This window comes from Myotis myotis, unplaced genomic scaffold (assembly GCF_014108235.1).
Source record: "Myotis myotis isolate mMyoMyo1 unplaced genomic scaffold, mMyoMyo1.p scaffold_m19_p_3, whole genome shotgun sequence".
NCBI lineage: Eukaryota > Metazoa > Chordata > Mammalia > Chiroptera > Vespertilionidae > Myotis > Myotis myotis.
The window spans coordinates 21,855,467-21,879,064 of NW_023416335.1; the positions used below are offsets into that span (position 1 = coordinate 21,855,467).

Below are 23,598 nucleotides of genomic sequence, written 5' to 3' on the forward strand. Positions count from 1 at the left end.
TTTTCCTTTCCTTTTTCTTGTCAATAACAAATTTATTGAGACAGTGGCTAGGGAATGTTCATGAGGGCGGAGGAACAGGGCTGGGGGTAAGGGGAGTAAATCTAGAGAGTTTTTTTTTATTAAGGTAGACCAGCTGTCCCCCAGAGGGAGATCAAGGGATCACGTGGGTGAATTGGAGAGAGGGAAACACACATGCACACACACCCTTTCTAAACGTAATCAGTTTTTAAAACTCTGTCTCTAAAACAGGAACTTGCCTTGGGTGTCCTGAACCGAAGAGCACAGAGCTTGCCTTCTTCCTCTTCACAGTCATCTTGTCCTTTGAAGCAGAGGGCCCTGCTCTTCCACAGCCAGGGCAAGGTAAGCGGAGCCCGAGGCTCACAGGGACACCCTGGGGCTCCTTTCACTTTTGTTAACTACGGATTAGGTCGAGAAGGTTCTTTGGAAGGTGGCGGGAGCCCGAACTCCCCATGTATTAAGAAAAGGAGGTGGGGCGGGGTGCAGCCAGAGATTTTTGCCAAATTACAGATGGAGCCAGCTAGATCCAGAACAATTCCCAAAGGAGGCCACAGGAAGGCCAAAAAAAGGCTTGAAATTCAAATTATTTTTGGTGCCTGGGAGATGGAGGGGAGCGAGCGAGGGCAGTGCTAGTACATAGGACCGGAAGAGGGAAGAAAAAGCAAAAGGCTTGGCCAGTATCTTTCTTGAGGAGCAGCTCCGGAGAGCACCGAATATTACCCAGAATGTGGCTGGCCTTGAATAATATTTTTTATGACGTGTCCACAGGGTAGACTGTGAAAGAGAAAATTCACAAATTTTACATCAGTTTGGTTCTGACCTGGAAGAAGCAGCTGCTGCCTCTCTCCGTCCATCGGCCTCTGTGTCGGAGGCGACAGGACGGGGCGCTGTGCCCACTCTGCTCCTCTCACCCCGCTTCCCTGCCAGGCTTCCTCCCGCGGCCGACCGGCTCCATGAATGCTGTCCACCCAGTTTTTGATGGTTGTTTCTGCACACACTTTTGCCGTTTGGGTAGGAAGGATGGGGAAAAGGTAGGGGGAGAGATAGGACGGACGACACCACGATGAGAGATGGGAAAGCAGTAACTCCATCGGAGAATGAGGTAGAGGGAGAAGTAAAAGGCTCAGGGACCTCGGCCTTCTCAGCTGTCATTTTTCTCATCTCTTAAAATGAAGGATGTGGGACTGGGCACCCAGGTAAAGTTGAATTTTAGGTAAACAGCAAATAAATTCACTCTGACATTACAATTGTGTGTATTTAGGTTGTTTTTAAATCACCTCACTGCAGTGATGTTTATGGCTTTTTTTTTTTTTTTTTTTTTTTTTGGTTAATCCTCACCCGAGGATATTTCCCCATTGATTTTTAGAGAGAGAGGGAAAGACAAAAGAAACATCAAAGTATGTGCCGTTGACCAGAATCAAACCCGGGACCCTTTGGTCCACAGACCAATGCTCTACTCACTGAGCCAAACCAGCTAGGGCACTGCAGTGATGTATAAACGACAAGTACCCACAGGGGAGGGACCTGCCTGAGATGGAGTGAGAGGTCTTCCCTGCTCCCACCTCGCCTTTCACAGAGTCCTCTCTCCCTTGTAAAAGAAGGGGGCAAAAGGCATTGTCCTTGGATTTAAAAAAACATCCAGGGCCAAGACAAGGGACACTTAGGAATATCTGTGTTTGTGTTGAGAAAGCAAAAGCTCTTTTAAACAGATACATCTCATTTCACCAGTGAAGTAGTTTCCAATTTATGGCAAAAACCTGGAGAAAGGCCTAATTGAGTTACCACTGATGGATCAGTACAATAATTTTTATAAACAGACTTTATTTATTTTTTAAGAGCAGTTTCAGGTTCACAGCAAAACTGAGCAGAAAGCACAGTGAGTGCCCATAGAAACCTGCCCCCTCACGTGCACAACCTCCCCATTGGATAACTGTTGAAGGAAGAGCCATTTCTAAGTGACATTGACCTATGGCTCGAAGGAGTTCAAAGAATGGAATGACATTGCCAAATTCAGCCCTGCTGAAAAATGAATTTAAAGTTTCCTGGCAAAGGTGAACTGACTAGAAAACTTCACATCGGGTTTGAGTTCATAAGCAGTTAAGTCATTCCAGGCTCCCCTCTGAAGCCATACGTCCAGAAATATGTCCTGATTTTCCTTCTTTCTCATCAGCCCTGGACATTGTCATAACAAAACTCCCACAGACCCAGCTACTTAGCAATGTGAACAAGATTTCTCAGCACCTACACTCATAAAAATGAGAAATAGGGATGACATTGATGGTAAATGTGCTCATTCTTGCAGAGTCATATTAATTGGAGGATATTCGAACTGTTACATGTATGTGTAAATATATAGAAAGACACTATATTTAAAAGTCCACCCTCATCCATCTCATTAAGAGAATGATTTCCAATATTTTACTCTTTTTATGTTTAGTGAACAATAAAATACACGTTTATTTTGTTACTAATAGTTGTAATGATGAATTAGTCTCCAAGACTGTTTTAGCACTGGGAGGCTTATGGTCACAAGATGTTTTTTAAATTGTAAAATCAATTTACATATGCATTTTTGTTTCAGAACATATGATAGGGTATCAAAAGATTATTAAATAATAAAGATGTCATAAGAATATGTGACATTTGGATACAATCCTTTAGGGAAAGTGGGATAGAAATATAGTTCAGGGAAAGGAATGATTTAATATTCTGACAAATAACTGTTTATTTTGAAAAAGGGATGATGGTGTCAAATAACTGCGGTACTTAGATTCTATTGGATACATTTAAAAAGAGTGATATAACCGTTTTATTTTAAAACACTACTTGTTAACAATCTACAGAACACATCCTTTTCGACCACTCAAGCTTATGATTAAAAGTTATAAGGGTCAACTTAAAAAAGTGTGTAAAGGGTTACCTTCTTTCCCAGCACTTTTTAAGGGGTGTAGTGAAGAGACGTTTGGAGCCCACTGGTTTATATCATCTTCTTACTGACATTTCTGCTCATAACATAGTACTTCTATTTCTAGATCCTTTGCAGCTTTGAACAGTTGAAATTGTAGGCGTCATCCTACCTGTAATTTCAGAGGCTTCCTCTTTCCAAGTTCTTTGTCCTCACCACGCTGCCCATCTACTCTAAACTGGATGGTAGCTACAGAGTCACGGAACAAGGGCTTAAATTGGACAAACTAGAAATAAATCAGCCCCTGGACCTCACAGCCGAACTATTTCAAGAATATGCAGTTACATTTCAGTGGCCGTGATTTGACTCATGGTGTAGTCAGTAACATATAATTACGAGACGCATTCCAACGGACTTCTAACTGTAATGTTTGCTTGTCACCTTCTGACTACCCGGGAGCCACAGCAGTAACTAATTCAAATGATCTAACCAACCCTGATGTGCACCCTGTCATAGGAAAGTGACTTTCTTGCATACCAGCTGAGGCCTCAGGGGGAGTTTCTCCAAGTATTAAACACTTTCCTTTTTAAGGAAGGCAGGAAAATGGATGGAAGCAACCCTAAGCCTGAATGGCCGAGGAAACAGCCATGGGGGAAACTATGAGATATGGACTGTAGCAGTGGAGGTAGGAGAGAAATAAAGCACTGCTCTTCATATCAGAACTAAACAATGAATGTCAGGTCACCACAATTTCAATACAGCCACAGGGTGTGAAACTGCTTCGCCAGTGTGTGGAGCTTGTAGTGGCCATGGGTCGAGCGGGTCCTGTCTCACCACAGGTGATTTCTGAAACTAGATAACATCTATTTAAGCACGAAGTTCTGTCAGTGTTTGTTAGCTTTAACTTTTTCGTCAATTAAACCGTTCATGTTGAGATCATGGTAGATCCCATGCAGTTGTAAGAAATAATCCGGAGAGATCCTGTGTACCCTTTACCCAGTTTCCCCCGAGGGTGGCATCTTTCGAACCACAGTACAACCTCACAATCAGGCAAGTGAGTCTCTTGCAGCCAAGAGACAACATTTCCATCGGGAGGAGGGTCCCGGTGTCACCCTTGTACAGCCACACACACGTCCCTCCTACCCCACACCCTTCTTAACTCTTGGCAATCACTCACCTGATCTGTTTCTCTAATTTTGTCATTTTAAGAATGTTATGTGAATGGAACCAATCGTACAGTATACCTTTCGGGGCTGTCCTTTTTCCACTTAGCATAATTCTCTAAATACTCATTCTGGCTGTTGCCTGTATCTATAGTTTCTTTGTTTTTATTGCTGAATAGCATTCCATGCTATGGATCTACCAACTGCTCATCAGTTGAAGGACATCTGGGTTGTATCCAGTTTTGGCTATTATCAATAAAGCTGTTACAAGCATTCATGTACAGGTTTTTTTGTGTGTGTGAATTTAAGTCTTTATTTCTCTGAGATAAATGCCCAGAAGTGTAATTGTTGGGTCTTAAGATAGTTGCATGTTTAGTGTTTTTAGATACTGCCAAGCTGTTTTCCAGAGAGGCTGTACTATCTTACATTTCCACCAGCAGTGAACCACGATTCATTTCTCTTCATCCTCACCTGCATATGACATTGTCACTATTTTTTTATTTTAGCCATTCTGATAGGTATTTAGTGGTATCTCATTGTGGTACAATATTTTTTTGGTATCTTTTGAATTTTCCCCACTTTTATTGTGATATAATTGATATAATATTGTATTAGTTTAAGGTGTACAACATAATGATTTCATATATGAATGTATTGCAAAATGATCACAACAATAAGTTCAGTTAACATCCATCACCTCACATAGTTACAAATGTTTTCTTTTCTGTAATGAGGAATTTTAAGATTGATTCTCTTAGTAACTTTCAAATATACAATACAGTATTGTTAACTATAGTCACCATATTATTCATTATATTCCCAGAACTTATTTATATTATATTTGTTCCTTTTGACAACTTTCACTCATTTACCCACCCCCAACTCCTGCTTCTGGCAACCACGAATCTGTCCTCTGTTTCTATGAGTTCTTTTTTTTTAAGATTCCACATATAAGTGAGATCATATAGTATTTGTCTTTCTCTGTCTGACTTACTTCACTTAGCACAGTGTCCTCAAGTTTCTTCCACGTTGTCACAAATGGTAGGATTATCTTAATTTTCATGTCTGAATAATATTATATATTTAATGTTATTATATATCACATTTTCTCATCTATTCATCCATCAATGGACACTTAGGTTGTTTCCAAGTCTTGGCTATTGTGAATAATGCTGCAATGAACATGGAGATACAGATATTCTCTTTGCGATAGTGATTTATTTCCTTTTGAAATATACCCAGAAGAGGAATTGCTGGATCATATGGTAGTTCTATTTTTAATTTTTTGAGGAACCTCCATACTGTTTTCCATAGTGGAAATGCATCAATTTACATTCCCACCAACAGTGCACAAAGGTTCCCTTTTCTCAACCTCCTTGACAACACTTGTTATCCTTTGTCTTGTTTATAACAGTTATTCTAACAGGTGTGAGGCAATATTTCACTGTGGTTTTCATTCTTATTTCTCTGATGATTTGGGATGTTGAGCATCGGTTCATATGCCTGTTGGCCACTCATATGTCTTCTTCAGTTCCTCTGCCCATTTTTAAATAGGATTGTTTTTTTGTTTGTTTGTTTTTTTGTTTTGTTATTGGGCTATATGAATTCCATATATATTTTGGATATTAACCTCCTCACCAGATGTATGATTTGCAAGTATTTTCTCCCATTCTGTAGGCTGACTTTTCATTTTTCTGACTGTTTCCTCTGTGCAGAAACTTTTTTGTTTGATGTAGTCCCACTTGTTTATTTTTGCTTTTGTTGCCTTTGCTCTTGGTGTCAAATCCAAAAAAATCATTGCCAAGACCAATGTCAAGGAGCTTACCCACCACATTTAGTTCTGAAAGCTTAATAATTTCAGGTCTTCAATATTTTTAATTTAAACAAGTTTCTTTTCACAGATTTTATTTGTAAAATCATTTAAAATAATTTAAAAAAATTAAAGTATGGAGCATAAGATGCATAACACACAGTATCATATTTTAAAAGCACAAAAGAGTGTGAGTGAAACCTAAGTCTCCTCTTACCACCTCAGAGATGAACTTCCCTCAGAGGTCACTGTTCCCACCAGCAAAACCACATGAAACTTCCCACCTAAAATAAAGGCACTGATCACTGTTCAGCCACCTTTTCCTACCCCAGTGCCATCACCAGGAATGATGAAGGTCGTCTTGAGCACAAATGACCTCTGAGAATACAGTCAACTTCTCTTTCCCTTCCTTTGTTGTCGTCTGCTAATCCATTTAGGGACATAGGAATTAATTGAAGAAAGTCATTTCCCCCTCTATCTCTTCCCTTCTCCCATCTCCAATAGCTTTTCCATTCTGCTGTTGTTTCTAATTTGCTGAGGGCTAGGAAACCACATAATTGGACCTTTGGAAATTAGATATTCAATCAGAACTCCTAAGCAAGCCTAAGAAAGGCTCTTCTTATTAGTAATGCAGGGACTTAGTCTACTCAGAGGCCCTTCCCCTCTCAGCGTCTAAATTCAGAGTTCTGTTCCAGAGATTGACATTGCCAGAGGGCAACCTCTAGCTCAGGGTCGTGTTCCTGTGTATGTCTCTTCAGCAAGCCAGGACTGTGACATCTGAGATCAGACACTGGAGGGTGCATTTGGCTACTTATCCAATTAGAACATTCACAGCATCATTAAGTATTAGGTGTAAGGATACATTTAGCTTGTTATTGTTTAATTACTAAATGAAGGAGGTAAGCTGGACTGGGCTTAATTCTCCAGCCTTGTATTATACTTAATTTTAATATAGTTTGATAGACATGTGGAGTCATTATACAAATTATGATGAAATTTGAAAGAAGATTCCTGAGTAAATTACCTGTCTCCAGTGGCTCACACTGAATTTCAATAGGTCCCAGGGTTTAAGCTGTTAATCAGGTTTTATTGTATTTTTTCCCAGTGGCAGGAGTTTTCATGTGAATGGCTATAACATTGGCCAAATTTTTTTTGAAAAATGTGTCCACAGACTGACAAGTATTTTTAAGTTGAGGATAAAGTTAGTTCTGTGGTGTTTTGTTTCTTTGTTTTAATCACAAAGCATCTATGAGATCTCTGAGGTACTTTTAAATTAAAAACTATTTACTTGTAAAACTAACATTTTTTTCTGATCATAAAATAATACATGCTTATTGAAAAATACTTGGAAAATTCAGGAATAAAAAAAATTTCTAAAACTCACCTATAAATCTAACAATCAGATAGTTACATTTTAAGTTTTATCCTTGCAAATTGAATATTTTTATTATTAAACACACACATACACACAAATTGATTACCTCTGCGGAAGAAAACAGTGTTTGGAAGACATGCGTGGAAGAAATATTTGTGCGTTCTTACTATTTGTACCACTTGAACTCAGTACCGTGTGCATGTTTTTCCTATTAACAAAACAGTGGAAAGACATACATCTGTCTGTCCAAATAGCCCTTTTGCTTTTCTTTGTTTTGTAATACTCAGCTCATATTGAGAACCACTGATGGAAAAGTCCACCCACTTAACTGACTGCCATAGGAATCGCTTGGAAAACTGGACGGAGTTTATTCTAGCTAACAACTTTGATTATATCCATCCACAGTATTTGCTAATAGTAGCCCGCATGTAGGCTCAGCGCTGAGGAAAGGAGTCATGTAACTAGCTTAAGCAAAAATAAAGTTAAATATACTGCTAAAACGTGGTCATGGATTCAAAGCTAAGGTATTTATTCCTCCTCTCTCTCGGAATCCACAGGCCCAGTTCTTCCCACATAATCACAGGGCATCGCTGGGGATGCAGAATCCTAGCAGTGCACTGCGCTTACTCAAGCGGATGGAAAAACAATGCCATCAGCACGATCAATAGGGACGGTGCATTTAGCAGGCAGCCTGTTATTTCTGGGGACAGGATGCGCACTCAGTTTTGAGGTTTATGTTCGTGCCAGGTTTAGCAGGATAGCCACGTTTTCTAAACTTTGTGACCATGACACAATGTTGGCACGTGTATGTAACGCATGTATATGCGTATACGTGTGTCTGTGTATAAAAAATACTATAGAATGTGTGGCTTAAACAACAGACATGTATTTTCTCACAGTTCTGGAGGCTGGAAGTCCAGGATCCATTAGGTTCTGGGGAGACCTTTCTTTTTGCTGTGTGTTCACATTGCCTTTTCTTGGTGCCTGTGGAGAGAGGGGAGATTTTTTTCTTCTTCTTATATGGCCACCAGTTCTATTGGATTAGAACCCCACCCTCACAACCTCATTTAACCTTAATTACCTCCGACCTAAAGAAATCTCATTTCTAATTAAGTCTTTAACATATGATCTTGGAAGTGTTGGGCACAATTCAGCACATCTATACTAATTTTTTATAAGTTTTAGTTTATACACAAATTTCCAGGTATCTCACCAAATTTTTTATATTTTTTATTTTACTTTATTACTGTCCTGTCCTGCTGTTTCCCTTATCCTATGAATGGAAATTGCCAAAGTTTCTTCCACTCCCCAATTTTCCCATTTTTAAGGCTCTGAGAATTTGAGCTAAGAGATAACCCTGATGTTGAACAGAGATCACTGAACTAGGATTTAGAACTCATGGATTCAACTCATAACTGGCTGTGATTCTGAGACTATACCTCTCCTGAAAACCTACGTGGTCCCACCTGTAAAAGGAGATTAATAATCTACAGTCCTGTGAAAGTGGAAAGAAAGAATAGTTAATAATTTATCACATAATGCTAGCTCTCCGTAATAAGTTTCAAAATGAGATGCAAAGATTTTAGTCCAATGGTAGACTGATTTTTAAAAATGTAACAGACATTCTCAATATTTACCATGTGTCCTAAAAACACTAACCCACTCAATCTCAACAACAATAGTATGAGGTAGATTATCTGTTATCACCGCCTTTCCCCTTTTACAGAAACACAGAGAAAGAAGTAAAGTTACTGGTCCATGGCTATCCAGCTAATTAGTGACAGAGTCAGGCGTCAAACCCTGGCAGCTTGGCGCTCGACTCCAGTTACTGTGCAATCACTATGAAATTGCTTATTCACTTCTAATTGTGTCACTTCTGTGCTCAAAAGCCTTCCGTGGCACTTGATGCCTAAAGTAATAAGCACAACTTCTTAGCTTAGCAATAAAGACCCTCCAGCTACCTTTCTTTCTTGTTTTGTTCCCCATGAAAACCCTTCATCAGTCCTTTCATGCTCCAGCTGAATTGGACCAGTCACACTTCCCTGAATGGATCCCATGCCTTCCTGCCTCTCTGCTTTGCCTTTGACAATCTCTTGATCTGGAATCCACCTAGTCGCACCAACCCCTCTCCACCTTCTGCATCTTATCTTTCCTTCAAGGTCTTTCTACAATGCCCTTCGTACATTTTCTCCTGTGCCTCTCAACCCCAGCTGGTTGTGATTTCCCACAGAATTTTATCTCTTCCCTCCTCTCTGCATCTATCAGTTTCTGGCTTTTATCATAGTTATTTCTGTACATGTTATATTCCCTCCCTAATAAATGATGGGCTCCTTGAGGGATGCAGTGTGTTTCCTCATAGAGCTTTTTAAATTTTTTATTAAAATTTTAAATCATTATTGTTCTTCCCTCAGAACCAAATGCATGCATACTTATTTTTAAATATATTTTATTGATTTTTTACAGAGAGGAAGGGAGAGGAATAGAGAGTTAGAAACATCGATGAGAGAGAAACATCTATCAGCTGCCTCCTGCACACCCCTCACTGGGGATGTGCCCACAACCAAGGTACATGCCCTTGACTGAAATCAAACCCGAGACCCTTCAGTCCGCAGGCTGACACTATCCACTGAGCCAAACCGATTAGGGCGCATGCATACTTATTGCAAAAAAATTAAACATTACAGAAATCCATCTCTTAGAAAGTGAGATCCACTATTATAGCTCCTCCGTCTCTGCCCTAAGAAAACTGGGATTAACAGGTTGGAATGCAGTCTTCTAGATTTTTTTCATGTAATAGGCATGTATAATTTTTATTTAGAGAACTGGGGTCATACTATACAGACAGCTTTGTACTTTCTTTCCACTTAAAATATTTAGTATTTTTTAATATAGAGATGTAGCTCTTTTTTTTAACAGCTGCATAGTATAAGATTGTATGAATGTACCAATGTTTACCTGTTAAATCCCTTGTTAATGATCATGAAAGTGATTTCCAATGTTCACCATTATAAACAATGCTTCAGTGAGTATGTGTGTATATAATCCATGTACATATACACATTCCATATATACACATACACACCATATGTACCACATATACCTTCAGATGCTTTTCCGTAGGACATATCCTTGGGCATGAAATTGCTAGGTAAAATGGAATAGAGATTCTAAATAATAAATACCAAAAAATGTGGAGGGGAAAGAGTTTTGGTTTATACCTTTCTGTATCCTTCATAAACGTAGTGGCTAAGAGGCAGGCTCTGGCACCAGGCTGCACAAGTTGGTCTCTGTGTCTCAGTCGCCTCATCTGTAAAATGCGGTAATAAGAATAACTTGGTCCCAGTGTTATAAGACTTAAATGAGATAATACACGTAAAGCAATTAGCATTTAGTAAGTATTTGGCAAATAAGTAAATGCAAGATAGATGGGAGGAAACATGGTAAAAGGTTCAGATAATTGTTTGTTAAATGGATAGGACTGAATAGAACAATAGTAAGATTGAGTAATCTTTCTGGAAATGGATGGTGTTTTGCTATTGAAACCAGTAGTAACTATTAATAAAATGACCAGCTAGTGTTAGAGGTGCAGTGTGTGGCCTTGGAGCAATTTATCTTTGTGTAAAATCAACTGGCCTGAACCAGGATCAAACAGTGACTTTGGCCTCTTCAGTCCCACAGTTTCCCCAACAGCACTAACAGGCCCCAGCTGCAGCCTGGCACCTTATATAATGGGTATCTCTGAGGACAGAGAACAATGCAGTTCCCTGAGGGTACCCTCGCTCACCACTGAAGGTTAGGTCATCCAGTCACCCAGCCATTAACATGGAAAAGTAGTAGAAATGCATAAGTAAATGGCCTGAGTAGAGTAAAAGGCATTCTGGTTAGATTCTTAGGTTCTGGGCCAGAAGTCTCCATCTTCTTGGGAAAGTTTCTATATCAGTGGTCAGCAAACTGTGGCTCGGCAAACGGCGGCTCGTGAGCCACATGCGGCTCTTTGGCCCCTTGAGTGTGGCTCTTTCACAAAATACCGACTTCTGCGCATGGGCCACGAAGTTTCAATCGCACTGTATGTGCGCGCCCACACGTGGTATTTTGTGGAAGAGCCACACTCAAGGGGCCAAAGAGCCGCATGTGGCTCACGAGCCGCCGTTTGCCGACCACTGTTCTATACCAATACTAGAAGATTGAGAGGATAGTCAACTATGGCTTCTAGATCCAGCTCTGCCACTAACTAGCTGCAAAAATGTGAGCAAACTGTTGAACCTCATCCTGCATTGATACAGTAAGAGGACTTAACCGCTGATGTGGAAGGCCCTTTTGTGGACACTCTTTTCCCCACAGGCAATCACATTTTCTGACACCAGTGCTATTTATTGTACTGAAAAAAACTAACGCATGAAATCAGGCAATGGAAATACTTTCAAAATGTGTCAGTCATGAGACGGAAAAGGGTGACAGCAGGGTGCAGAATGGATGGACACCTGCTCTGTGGTGCCCACTACAGGAGGAGGTGGGGGGGCGATCCTCTGAGGAAACCCCAGGAAATCCAGGGGTAAGGGAATGGAATCAGGGCAGCCATTGTAGTCTAACTGGGGGCAGGTCCTGGCCAGGGTCAAATGCAGCAGAAAATGAGGCCCCCTGAGAATGAGCATCACCCCAAGTGCCCTGATGACCCTCCCCCCGCAACCTAACATGTTCTTGCCCCCTACCGCTGGAGTCAAATTATACTCCATCTTCTTCTTCTTTTTAATCTTTATTGTTGAAAGTATTACATATGTCCCCTTTTCCCCTATTGACCTCTCCCAGCCCGTCCCCACCCCCCACCCCAGGTCTTCACCACTGTACTGTCTGCGTCCATGTGTTATGCATATATACATACAAGGTCATGGGGTTGATCTCTTCCCGCCCACCCTCCCCTGTCTTCCCTCTGAGTTTTGACAATCTGTTCCATGCTTCTCTGTCTCTGGATCTATTGTTGTTCATCAGTTTATGTTGTTCATTGGATTCCACCTATGAGTGAGATCATGTGATACTTATCTTTCTCTGACTGACTTATTTCACTTAGCATAATGCTCTCCAGATCCATCCATGCTGTTGCAAATGGTAAGAGTTCCTTCCTTTTTTTATAGCTGCGTAGTATTCCATTGTGTAGATGTACCACAGTTTTTAATCTACTCGTCTGCTGATGGGCATTTAGGCTGTTTGTACTCCATCTTCTTAAGCCCATTTCAAAGCCCACCTCCTTCTTGAGAACCGGCCTCCACCCCCCACACACGGAGACATCTTTCTCCTCTAAAGGTTGACAGTATTCACTCTCTGTGCCATTTTATTCCCAGGGCACTTCTGGGCGGGACACCTGCCCAGGTGGGGCTTTGGGAAGAAGAAATGGGGATAAAGCTGGAGCCCGTACTCCAGCTCACCCCCTCCTTTCAGGGTGCCCTTCTACTGACACTGTATCCTCTCCACGGGACCCAAGGCCTTGGACTCCTCTTGGCCTCCCAGGCATCCTGTACAGTAGTGCTAGGGAAATATTTGTGGTTCTGTGATTGAGTGACTCAGGCAGGCCCAACGTGGAGTTGAGTTTTATGGGTTTTAATATGAACCATACCATGAAACCTGAGCTTTTCCCTCATTGCTCACGCTGGGAACCATTGGTTCCAGTCAGATTTGTTTGGGGCCGGGTGGAATTTTGTTTCTTGTCACTCTGAAAACCATAACCTAATTTTTAAATTAGAAAACACTTACACAGCATCTACCTCATTTTCGACAGGCATCTGAACACTACAAATATTAACTCATTTACTCTCCATAATGACCCAGATGTAGAAACTGAGGCACCTGATGGTTAAGTCATTTGCCCAGGGATCAAAGCTAATAGGCGGCAGAGCTGGGATTCAAACCCAGGCCACCTGGTTCCAGAGAACATACTCCTCAACATGCTACGCTGCCTGAAACTTGTGAGTGGCAACACGCTCAGGAGCAGCGAGAGAAAAAAAATGGACGTTGGTGTATTTATCGCAAAGGAAATGTGTTTTTTTTCTTTCTTTCTTGTGTTCCCCTTTCCTTCCTCATTCAGAGCAAAACGTTCTCAAGCGAACAGCCCCTTTTCACACCTGAGAGAGCCGTCGGCTCATTTTTGCTTTGGCAATCAAAATGGAAGAGGAAGCGCGTGTGGTTTCATCATTGTGCTTTCGGGGTGTGTGCCCGGCCTCGTCCTGGCTCCTCTGGCCCGGCCCCCTACCCCCAGGCTTTGTTGCCGCAGGTCCTGGAGACTCTGAAGGTGCCCGCCTTTCCCCCTGCAATCCTGGGATGTGGGCCAGCCGGCGTCCCTCCCGCAGAGCCAGTCCTTGTCCTAGAGCCTCAGGGATCGCCTTTTGCCCGCCTCTCCCTCCAAGCCGGGTAGGGCTCAGACTTGATTCACTGCATTTGCATCGCAATTCCCAGACACCGCACCTCCCGACCTTCCATCCCAGGGCGAACCCACATCTCGGTTTGGGATGTGGATGGCCTGACCTGATGTATCTTTGACGTCTACTCCGCACGTGGGAGGCCGGCGTCAGAACCTGACCGACCTGCACGGATTAACTGTGGGACCCAGGGCGCATTACTTCACGCCGCCGACTCTCGGTTTCCTCATCGTGATCGGGATGGCTCCCCATCCGGCTGCTGTGTGCTTCCAGGCGATAACGCAGAGCCTGGTCCGGCTCCCAGGAGTTCTAGGAGGCTCCCCTTGGCAGTTCTTACTTACCGCACGCCCATCTGTTTCCCATTACCCCCCAAGCGCCCTCCCGCTCTGCGGGCAGGAAGGGTGTCTGTGCGCCACACTGAAGAGGTCCCTGCACCTCCCGTTAGGACGGCAGGCCCCGCCGGGCAATTGGGGCCATTTCCTGACACCCCGGGAGAACCTCCGCTTCGTCTTTCGGGCCTCACCCTAGACCTAACCCCGCGGCCCCAGAAAGGAAAGGGGCACCGGGCTGCAGTCGCTGGGTGGGGCCTCGGGAAGAAGAAATGGAGATAAAGGGGGAGCCCGCCTCCTTCCTGCGAGGATGCCCTGGCCCCGGGCCCCTTTTCCGCTCCGGACACCTGCTGCCCGGGGCCGAGCGCGCGGGCCAGGGCCTCCCTCCGCGGCCGGGTCCCACCTGCGCGGCCGCAGTCGCGGGCGAGGTGGTCAGACCGCCTCCCGGGCGCCCGCCCCGCCTCCTCCGCGCAGCCCGCCGCGCCCGGCCGCGCCCCCTCCCACCCCGCGGCGCCCCGGCACCCCTCTCCTCCCCCAGCGGGCTCGGCGGAGCATTGTACTCACATCCGGGGCTGGGTTTTGCTTTAATGCGAAACGTAATTAACCCGGAAAAAAGAGCCGAGAGACAAGAGAGAAGGAGGGGGCGGGGCGGGGGGACCAGAGCGAGAGGAGCCTGAGGCACCGAGAGTTTGGCGGCGAGATAAAGAAACCCCCGGAGAGCACCGGCCCCGCGGGCCGGAGGGGCGCGTCGCACCCCGATGTAACCCCCGCACCCTGCCCGAGCCCGGCCCCTGCGCGGCGGGGTAAGTGGGGTGCTCGCGGGCCGGGAGCGGAGGGGCGCGCTGGGGCCGGCGCGGGCTGGGGGCGCCGGGGGCGCACCGGCCCTGTGGCCGTCGGCCAAGGGGGAGGTCGCCTCCCCCAGCCCCGGGAGAGCCTGGAGGCAGCCCCTCCTCCCGTCCTCCGGAGCGTCCGGGGTGGCCAAGGTCGCCGCCGTCCGGGGTCGGGCTGCGGGGGTGGGGCGGCGGGGGTGGGGGCGGTGTTCTGCTGAGCTGCCTGTTCTCACGTTTGCAGCGGCGGAACTTCGCTGCGGGTTCTGGCGCTGGGGCAGCGGCCCCGCCACAGCTGCCCGAGCTGCGGGCAGGGCAGGAGAGCAGAGACCGTCCAGGCAAGTCCCTTGGGCACGGATTGGGCCGTGGAGACTCGTCTCTCTCTTTCCCTGTCACCTTATTCCAGGACAGGCCTAGCGTGCTTCCGTGGGGCGATCCCTTCCGTTCCCGCGGGTCCAGCCCGGGCCTCGGCCTTTTGGGACCCCAGGCTAGGGGGTGACTTGGAGGAAAACTGTCCTCAAATGCAGATTCGGGTCCAGGTTGGGAAAGCGCTTTGAGGGGATCTCTCTCTCTCTCTCTCTCTCTCTCTCTCTCTCTCTCTCTCTCTCTCTCTCTCGTTCTCTCTCTAACTTCTTCCTCACCTTACTTGCTTCCCTTTTCTGCTGCAGCTCTCCAGTTCTGAAGACTGTTATTTCATCAAGTTAAAAAAAAAAGAGGAAAGGAAAAAAGGAGGCCTTGTAGGAAGGAAAAGTGTCCAGGCATGTCCTCCACTTGAGTCTTACACTTCTCCCCCAGCCCAGCCCAGCCCCCCCTCTCCCCCAGCCTTTGGGCTTAAAGTTTCCTCCCTTCTTGATGAGTGTGGGTTCAAGCTGTGTCCTCCCCTTTGAATTCCATCCCCCCCCCCCCTTTCTTTCTTTGGGACTCCAACTGGGGCTTTCTGAGGAGAGTAAACAGCAGAGAAGAGGGTGGGGGAACACATTCTCCCAGGATGCCAGCTGTGGCTCTTGGAGGCACCTCAGCCCACTGAGTGGTGGTTGCACTTGGGCTGAAGTTCCAAAATTGTGCGCATGTTGTTCTTAATATATCTGACTAGGCCGGTCTCCTTTCTGAAGCTTCATCATTCTTCTTTGTTTGGTGGCAAAGCCTTCAGAAACAGCAAAGCCGAAGAGGTTGAAAGAATAGAAATGTTTGTTTTCCATTTTATTTGGATTCAGTTGACATCTATTGGATAACAAGGACATGAAAGGCAGTGACTAACAGAAAGCAGCCTCTGGCTTTTAGGGAGCTTCCAGTCTAGGAAGCCAAACAGATTCCTAGAACACAAAGCTGTGTGCTCACATACAGACCCAGCGTGCTTTGAGAAACCAAAGGAGGCTTTTAAAAAGCACTGTCATCACTTCAGATATTAACCTCCTTCACTTGAAGGCAGGTGACTCCTGTCATAGTGAAAGTCTAGCTTGTAGTCTAGACCCTGTGGCCAGCCCAGGGTATGACATCTACTAGGTGCTGAGTAAATGTTGAATGAATGAATGAATGAATGAATGAATGGTGGCAAGCACAGGGGTTATGTGCATCTGTCCAAATGGAAGGAAGAAGAGCAGTGTGGGGGTGCCTCCAGCCTGTGGAAACTCAACCCACCAAGCTGGTTTACTCTGGATGTTGCCTTTACACTTAAATAGTCTTCCGCCCTCTTTGTAAGCCCCCCTTTTTACAACGTGTGACACACCTGGTGGAGCTCTCCTTGGCTGATGATGGGAGCCTTGCTCACTTCAGAGGTGGGTAATCACTTAGATATTGACTTGGAAACCACCTACTCTATGGTGGAGAGTTTGCAAAGCCTTCTCTTCCTTTGTTGGTGTTTTCTTCTGACTTCTGTAGAAGGAAGTAGGGCCTACGAATCCCATCATGTCATCGCAGTAAGTTGAGCCATATTTAGCTCAGTATTTCACCAGGTTTAAAATAAACCCTGAAGACATGCAGGTTTTGGGTGGTGCCTACCCCTGGAGAGATTCTGCAAAAGTGGGAAGGGAGAGGCGTCAGCCCGAATTGCCAGGTCCTCCCGAGCAGCCCCCTGCAGGCTTGCAGGGTGTTGTTGAGGTGCTGGGACTCCAGGAAGACCCAAGCAGCAGTTGCAGGGTCTTTATTGTGCACATCCAGTTGGCCCTTCATTGACTCCCTGTCTTCTTCCTGGGGCAGGTGGGCAGGTGGGCGATGTCCCTGTTAAAAGGCCTCAAATTAGATCTTGCTGTGGGCCACAGTGCAGTAAATACCTTCCGACTCACTGGAACTGCTGGGGCACTATTTATTCTGGCTGATCTAGTCCTAGAGCTTGGAAAAGAGGATCTGGGTGCTGGAACATTGGGTTACTCCGTCTCTTCCCACCATGAGCAGTTTGGGCTGCCTTACTTTCAGTTTTCCGTCTGTCTTAGTGAGCTGATGGCACTCCGGCAATCTAATCTGTTAGACTTTGGAAGGGAAGGAAGCAGAGCAAATATTATGGTTTGACAGCCTATGGGGAGAGAAGAATCCTAGCCCTGCCCAATATAAGCCCATCATTAAGCCTGGGAATTGGACAGGGATGGGAGATAGGGCAGCGGAGCGGTGGGAGGGATGGGGTCCCTTCCTTCCCGTGCTGAGGGGGCCTGTGCTTAGTGTAGGGGGACTTGGAATTGACCTTTATTCCAAATCTTGTGCTACTCTGTTCTCCCCTCTTCTGGCCCCTGATGCTTGTTAAGCACAGCCAATCTTTCGGGCTTTATAACTTATCTTCTTTCTGAAAGCCCCTTCTCTGCCCTGACCTCCAGCGATTAAAGTGACTTGCAGAGGACTAGAGACTGGATTGGGCTCTCTCACCCGGAGGTCCCAGCTCTGCTGGTGCAGGAGCTCCTGACACTGACACTGGGCAAAAGGCTTTCAGCTTTGGGCCTGTGATGTGCTTTTCTGCCCATAGAGGTCGGCCAGCTGAGATAAAGAGGGTGGGAAGCCAAGCCTGCTTGTCCATTAGCTCCTGGGAAACACTGCAGTTAAAGTGCAAAGGCTAGTACTTGCTGTGCTATCAGCTAGGACTCATATTTGGCCATCCACTTGCAAAGTGGCTCTCTGCTATTGTGTTCCTCCCTTGGGCGGAGCAGGAGGCAGCTCCAGCACCCCTTCGCTGGAACCCCATAGGCTCTGCTGGGTTCTGTTAACTTTCAGGGAAAGCTGGCCAAGATAGAGTCTTTGGATCTTTTGGATTTTTTTTCTAATCTCTTGGAGAATTTTATTTATTTATTTTTTTAAAATATATTTTATTGATTTTTTTTTTTTTTTTTTTTTTTTACAGAGAGGAAGGGAGAGGGATAGAGAGTTAGAAACATCGATCAGCTGCCCCCTGCACACTCCCCACTGGTTATGTGCCAGCAACCAAGGTACATGCCCTTGGCCGGAATCGAACCTGGGACCCTTGAGTTTGCAGGCTGACGCTCTATCCACTGAGCCAAACCGGTTAGGGCTTCTTAGAGAATTTTAGAGAGGTAAAATATGGTTCTTGAGCAGAGGCCAGAGGAAAGAAAATGTATGCCTTTCTTTGTGAGGGATAACAGTGTCATGGCCTTTCCGTTGATATTTGCCTATTGATACTTGAGTGGTAGAGGTGGCCCTGCAGCCCTGGCCCTGCGTTGGCCAGCTTTGCGGAAGTCATGGTAATCATATACTACTTGTTAGGCACTCCTCGCATACAGACATCTTAACAACAACTGTTGCCCAGTGCTTACTCTGTACCAGACGTCCTGGTAAGCACTTTTCACACCTTATTTATTTCATTTAATTCCCCACAAGCAACCTTTGAAGTAGGCGCAGTGATGCTCTCCATTTTGCAAATGAGGAAATAGGCCCAGAAAGTTCATCAGAGTCTGACTCTAAAACGCAGCCTCTTTCACTGCGCTCTACCACATCAATGGGTAACTGAAATCAGCACACCCTTTTTCACGGCCACCTTCTTGCAAGAGTTTCATCAAACCCACTCATGCTGATCAGTCACCTGCACATCCTCCTCGTCACACCCAGCCCCTCCCTAAATTCAGGGTTGTGAGCACATACGTGACTTTAGATAGATGCACTTACCCTTTCCTCTGGCTCTTTCCAAAGGCTAGTCGAGAGGAGAAACAACCATGCTTTCTTTTTTTCCTTTTCCTACTGCCCACATTGCAATGGCTCATACTATCAAACTTTAAATGAAGATTGTAACTCTGGGACTCCTGTGTGGTTCTTGCTAGGAAGCCCTGCCGTGAAACTGAATTCATTGAGTCTTCTAAGTGGGGGACTGGGACCGTTCTGCAGGTTGGAGATCTCCGTTTTCACAGGCTATTTATTTAAAAAATATATATTTTTTTTATTGATTTCAGAGAGGAAAGGAGAGGGAAAAAGAGATAGAAATATCAATGATGAGAATCCTTGATTGGCTGCCTCCTGCACGCCCCCTAGCTGGCACCCTGGCATGTACTCTTGATCAGAATCATACCCGGGACCCTCAGTTCGTAGGCCAGTGCTCTACCCACTGAGCAGCCGGCTCTGGCTTTACAGGCTATTTAGAAAACCGGTGTGGCAGCTCGCCTACCTGGTGACCTCTCTGGTGGAGGTGCCTCTGGAGCCTTGAGCCGTGGCAGGCCTTTGTTTCCTACTGGCTCCCGCAACCACATTTTCTCTGAACATCGATGAGGTTGCTGTAAGAGAGGTCATGAGTGTTTAAAATAGTTTGTTGTTTTTAGCATCGTTATTGCAGTGGTATCAGTGGTCAGTGACTCCTGCCATTTCCCCCGCGTTTTTTCCCCTTAAAAGTTTCTTGAGTGTCTCTTGCCCTCCATTCAAAGTTCTTGGGTCCAGTGGGGACTGGGCGGCTGTCTGTGCCGAAGAGCTTCTTTTCTTAACTTCCCCATTCCTGTAGATGTTTGCATTCCTCACCCCGAACTTCCGTTGGGAACATGTTCCCAGTACATTCCCTTCTCTCTCAGATTACTCTCCTGCCATAGACTGTTTGGAGTTCGCTCTGATGACATTTTCAAAATGCAGCGAGACTGTAACCGTAGGAGATAGATGCTCCCACACTTCCTAAGTTATCACCTTTGGCCCATTCTCAGGGATGTGTTCTGAAATAGCTAAGCCTGTGTTTTGCTGTTGTTCTGTGGTTTTTACGGGGCCCTGGGCATTGTTGAGGTTCCACAATACACGCCCATGGGTGCTGCAGTTGAACAGAGGTGAGCACCCTGCTCACATGGCCCCACATATCCCAGCAGAGTGCCCGCTCTTAACCTCCACACCCCAGTTCCTGTCTGCTGCATCACAGTCCTCGCTGAGACCTCTGATGTCATTTCCCGATAAACTTTCTCCTGTAGAAATTTAGCAGTTTCCTGTTGGTATCCCTGTTGCTCACCGACGCTGGAGCTCCCACCCTCTTTCTCCCACCATCAGCAGGCAATGCGACAGGGGATGTACTTACTGCATGCCCCACTGCGTGGCAAAAACTGCCTTCCTGACTGTTTTCTGGACTAAAATTGCTGAAACTCCCTGTCCTGCCAACACCGAGTAACATGAAAGAAAAAATCTCCAAATTTAAAAAACAAATAAATTTAAAAAACTTTTTTTTGAACTTTTTTTTTAAACTGGAGGTTAGATTATATCATAATGGGGCAATGCCATTTAAGACTTTATCTCTGTTACGCCTTTCTCATATTTTTATACGCCTCAGCAGTGTCAGCATGGTCAGGCAGAGCACTCTCCCTCACTTTATTCTTTCCCTTATCTCCAAACTGCATTACTGATCTTAAAAATCAAGATGTACAATACAGCAAGCCATTGCTTGCATGACTCAGTAGCGCTATACTTTTCTTTAAAAAAATCTGTTCACCCATCTCTTTATCTAGCCATTTAGTTAAAAAATGTCAACCCTCTCTCCCAAGTCTGAAGAAGGAAAATTCCCCTGGGGGTCCTTGTTAGGTTCCCTTTTTTTTTCCACGCAAGAGTGCTGGGCTTGCGTGGCTCCCGTCCTGTAGCAATAGAGGTATAGAGGCATCGACTTGGGCAAGAATATTGCCGGCTCCAAGGACTGAGGCTCCTCTTAGGAAGACCGGAGAGTAAGGAACCAAACCTGCAGGGAAAGCATGAGCCTCTCTAAGAGGATGTTGAAGTAGGAAGTAAGACACGCAGCTAGAATGGAGGGTGCCAAACCTCTCTGAGTGGGTACCTGGCTCTTGAGCAGTTGGGATGGGTGGGATATTGCTTTTAAAAGTCCCAAGAGAGCTGTAATGTAGGCAAGGTTTTACTTGTTTATGGACTCTGGAGAATGGAGAAATTTGTTCTCAGCTTCAAAACATCTATGCTGGGAATGAGGGTTTGTGTGGAGTTAAACAGTCTTCCTTCCTACTAAATAAAATAACACACATCCCTGTAGACAATTTGGGAAATACGGAAAATACATAAAAGTAAGTAAAATTCACCCATAAACCATAGGTACTAACTGCTGACATCTTGGTGTCTGCATGTCAGTCTTTTTCTATCCAAATATAGAAATACAAAAATAATATTTAGAGGGTTGAGATCATATTATAAATCACATGATATCTTCAAAAATCTTATCAGGATATGGCTCTCCCTAATTCATTAGAAATGACTTAAAAACATAGTTTTTAAATGATTGTGTAACATTTCCTTATGTGAATGTCTCATAATTTATTTAATTTTTCCTTAATCATTGGAGACATTCAGAGCATTTCCAACTTTTTGTTATTATAAAATCTATTGCAGCTGCTATCTTTTTATTTTAATCTTTATTTGCATCTTTGTTCATTTCGTTGGATAGAATCCTAGAAGTAGATTTACTGGGTCAGAGCTGTGAACATTTTTAGCTCTCTTGTTATATATTGCCAAACGGCTTCCCAGAAAGGTGCCTACTCCTATCCCCGGTGTATAAGAATCTTAGGGGAATTTTTCAAGTAGATAACGTTTGTTTCAAGCAGCAGTCTTCTCCTTACTCTTTCACTCCCTCTATTGTCTCTCTCTTCCATCGGGGTATGTTCTATTTCTTAGGGTCTTGGTCCCAGATATCACTTACATATTATGAGCCTGATAAAGATGCCAATTGCCTCAATTCCTAGGGGACAATTTTATTCTTGGCTTGAATCTCCTCCAGTGATGGAACAGAGGCATTGAAATGGGCAACTGAGGGGATATTTTGGACAGAGAAACCTCCCAATGCCCCTGATCTCACTGTAAGGTAGGCAGCCATTGATTCTCTTTTTCTTCATGAGCTTTGTCGGCTCAACTAGCACATGTTGTCCAGGAATCTTGGTTTAATTGACATTTAACCCATTTCCTGCTGCTGATCAATGGGTAACTTCATGCAAATTCACTTTGTTTTCCTCCAAAGTTTCATTGTCACTATAAATTAAATATTTAATATATTTTCATTTGCAGTACTTACCTAGGAACTTATATACTGAAAACATCAGGATCATATAAAACTTTACTCTTTTCTAATTTACTTTTCTTTAAAATACATTATTTAGTTATCTGCACTGTGCGAGGCCATGTTTTGGTTTGGTTTGGGGTATGTGTATGAGAGAGAGACAGAGAGAGAAAGAGATTGATTGGTATTGATTGCAGGCACACATCCATTTGATTCGCATTTCACAAAGTCCACGAAGGGAGATGAAGCAGGAAATAGGTCTCAAGAATTGTAAAAAAATCATAAGCTATGAGTTAGTCATATTATTGCTTGGAATTTATGTTGTTTCGTTGTAAAAGAAGAAACAAAGCATGAATATATGAATTTCAGCATTTATTGAATGTAATCTAACTGTAATATTGAATGTAATCTAGCTGAAAAATTGAATATAATCTAACTGTCTAATCACGGAGAAATGGTTAAGTAAATTATAGTAAATACAGTCCAGTAATATCATGCAACCATTAAAAACAACGATTACAAAGACTATGTAGCAACAGGGAACATGTTTATGATACAATTTAAATTTTTAAGAAGGCGGATTATGCAGACAGTGGCATGAAAAAGCATGCAGAAGTGAAAATGGCTGGCTAGAGTGATCTTTTTGAAATGACGACATTGTTGTATTGTGGTCTTTGCACGAAGCACGGAAAGCACTAGGGAGGTTTGGCATGCTTTGGAAGGATAGGGAGGGTGCCGAGTGGGGTGGACCAAGGTCCCTTCCTGCACAGATGTCTGTTCCCTTTGTCTTCCATGTATTGTGAAGGCTAAGAAGCTACTTGCTGGGTGGTTTCATTGTGGTGTCAGAGCGAAGGTGAAGGTGAAGAGGCTAGGCTGAGAGAGGGGTCTCTGGTGCTTTAAGCCAGCGAGAACACTCTGCATCCTGCCCCAGGAGATGGGGAGAAAGTCACTGTCAGCATCTGGGGCCTAGGGCATGCTGGGGCTGGGGCAACTCCTGGGTCCCACTACCCAATGTCACCCTCTACCGAATATTTTCACATCAGGGAAATGAAGTTAAAAATGACATTTAAGATAACAAGTGATTTTAGAGAGTCAGAAAACAGGCTTAAACTACATAACCGGAGGAATGTTGTGAGTTAGGAGGGACATGTCAAAGCTTTGTCTTGGTAGGGGAATTTTGGAGTGACAGTATGTGTGTGTGTGCATACTGTAGAACCAGCTGCCAGCTCTTTCCTTTCTCCCTTCACTGCCCAGCTGTTTGGGCTGAACCTGGGGTGGCAGAGTTGATTGTATTAGAGGGGCCCCTCTGGGAGAAAGAAGAGGAAC

The 23,598-nt window shown here is 44.6% G+C and overlaps 1 protein-coding gene across 4 annotated transcripts in view; it reads left to right on the forward strand.

The window, feature by feature from the left end:
- The first annotated feature begins 239 nt into the window (after window positions 1-239).
- Window positions 240-23,598, forward strand: part of PLEKHA2 (pleckstrin homology domain containing A2) — a 73,307-nt gene continuing 49,948 nt past the window's right edge. Inside the window, exons 1-2 of one of the 4 annotated variants that reach the window (XM_036298861.1) lie at window positions 14,539-14,810; window positions 15,079-15,172. The gene's annotated coding sequence lies outside the window, so the exon portion shown is untranslated. Of the gene's footprint in view, window positions 361-14,537; window positions 14,811-15,078; window positions 15,173-23,598 lie in introns of those variants that run through there. The other 3 variants (XM_036298860.1, XM_036298862.1, XM_036298859.1) reach the window with 3 other exon arrangements.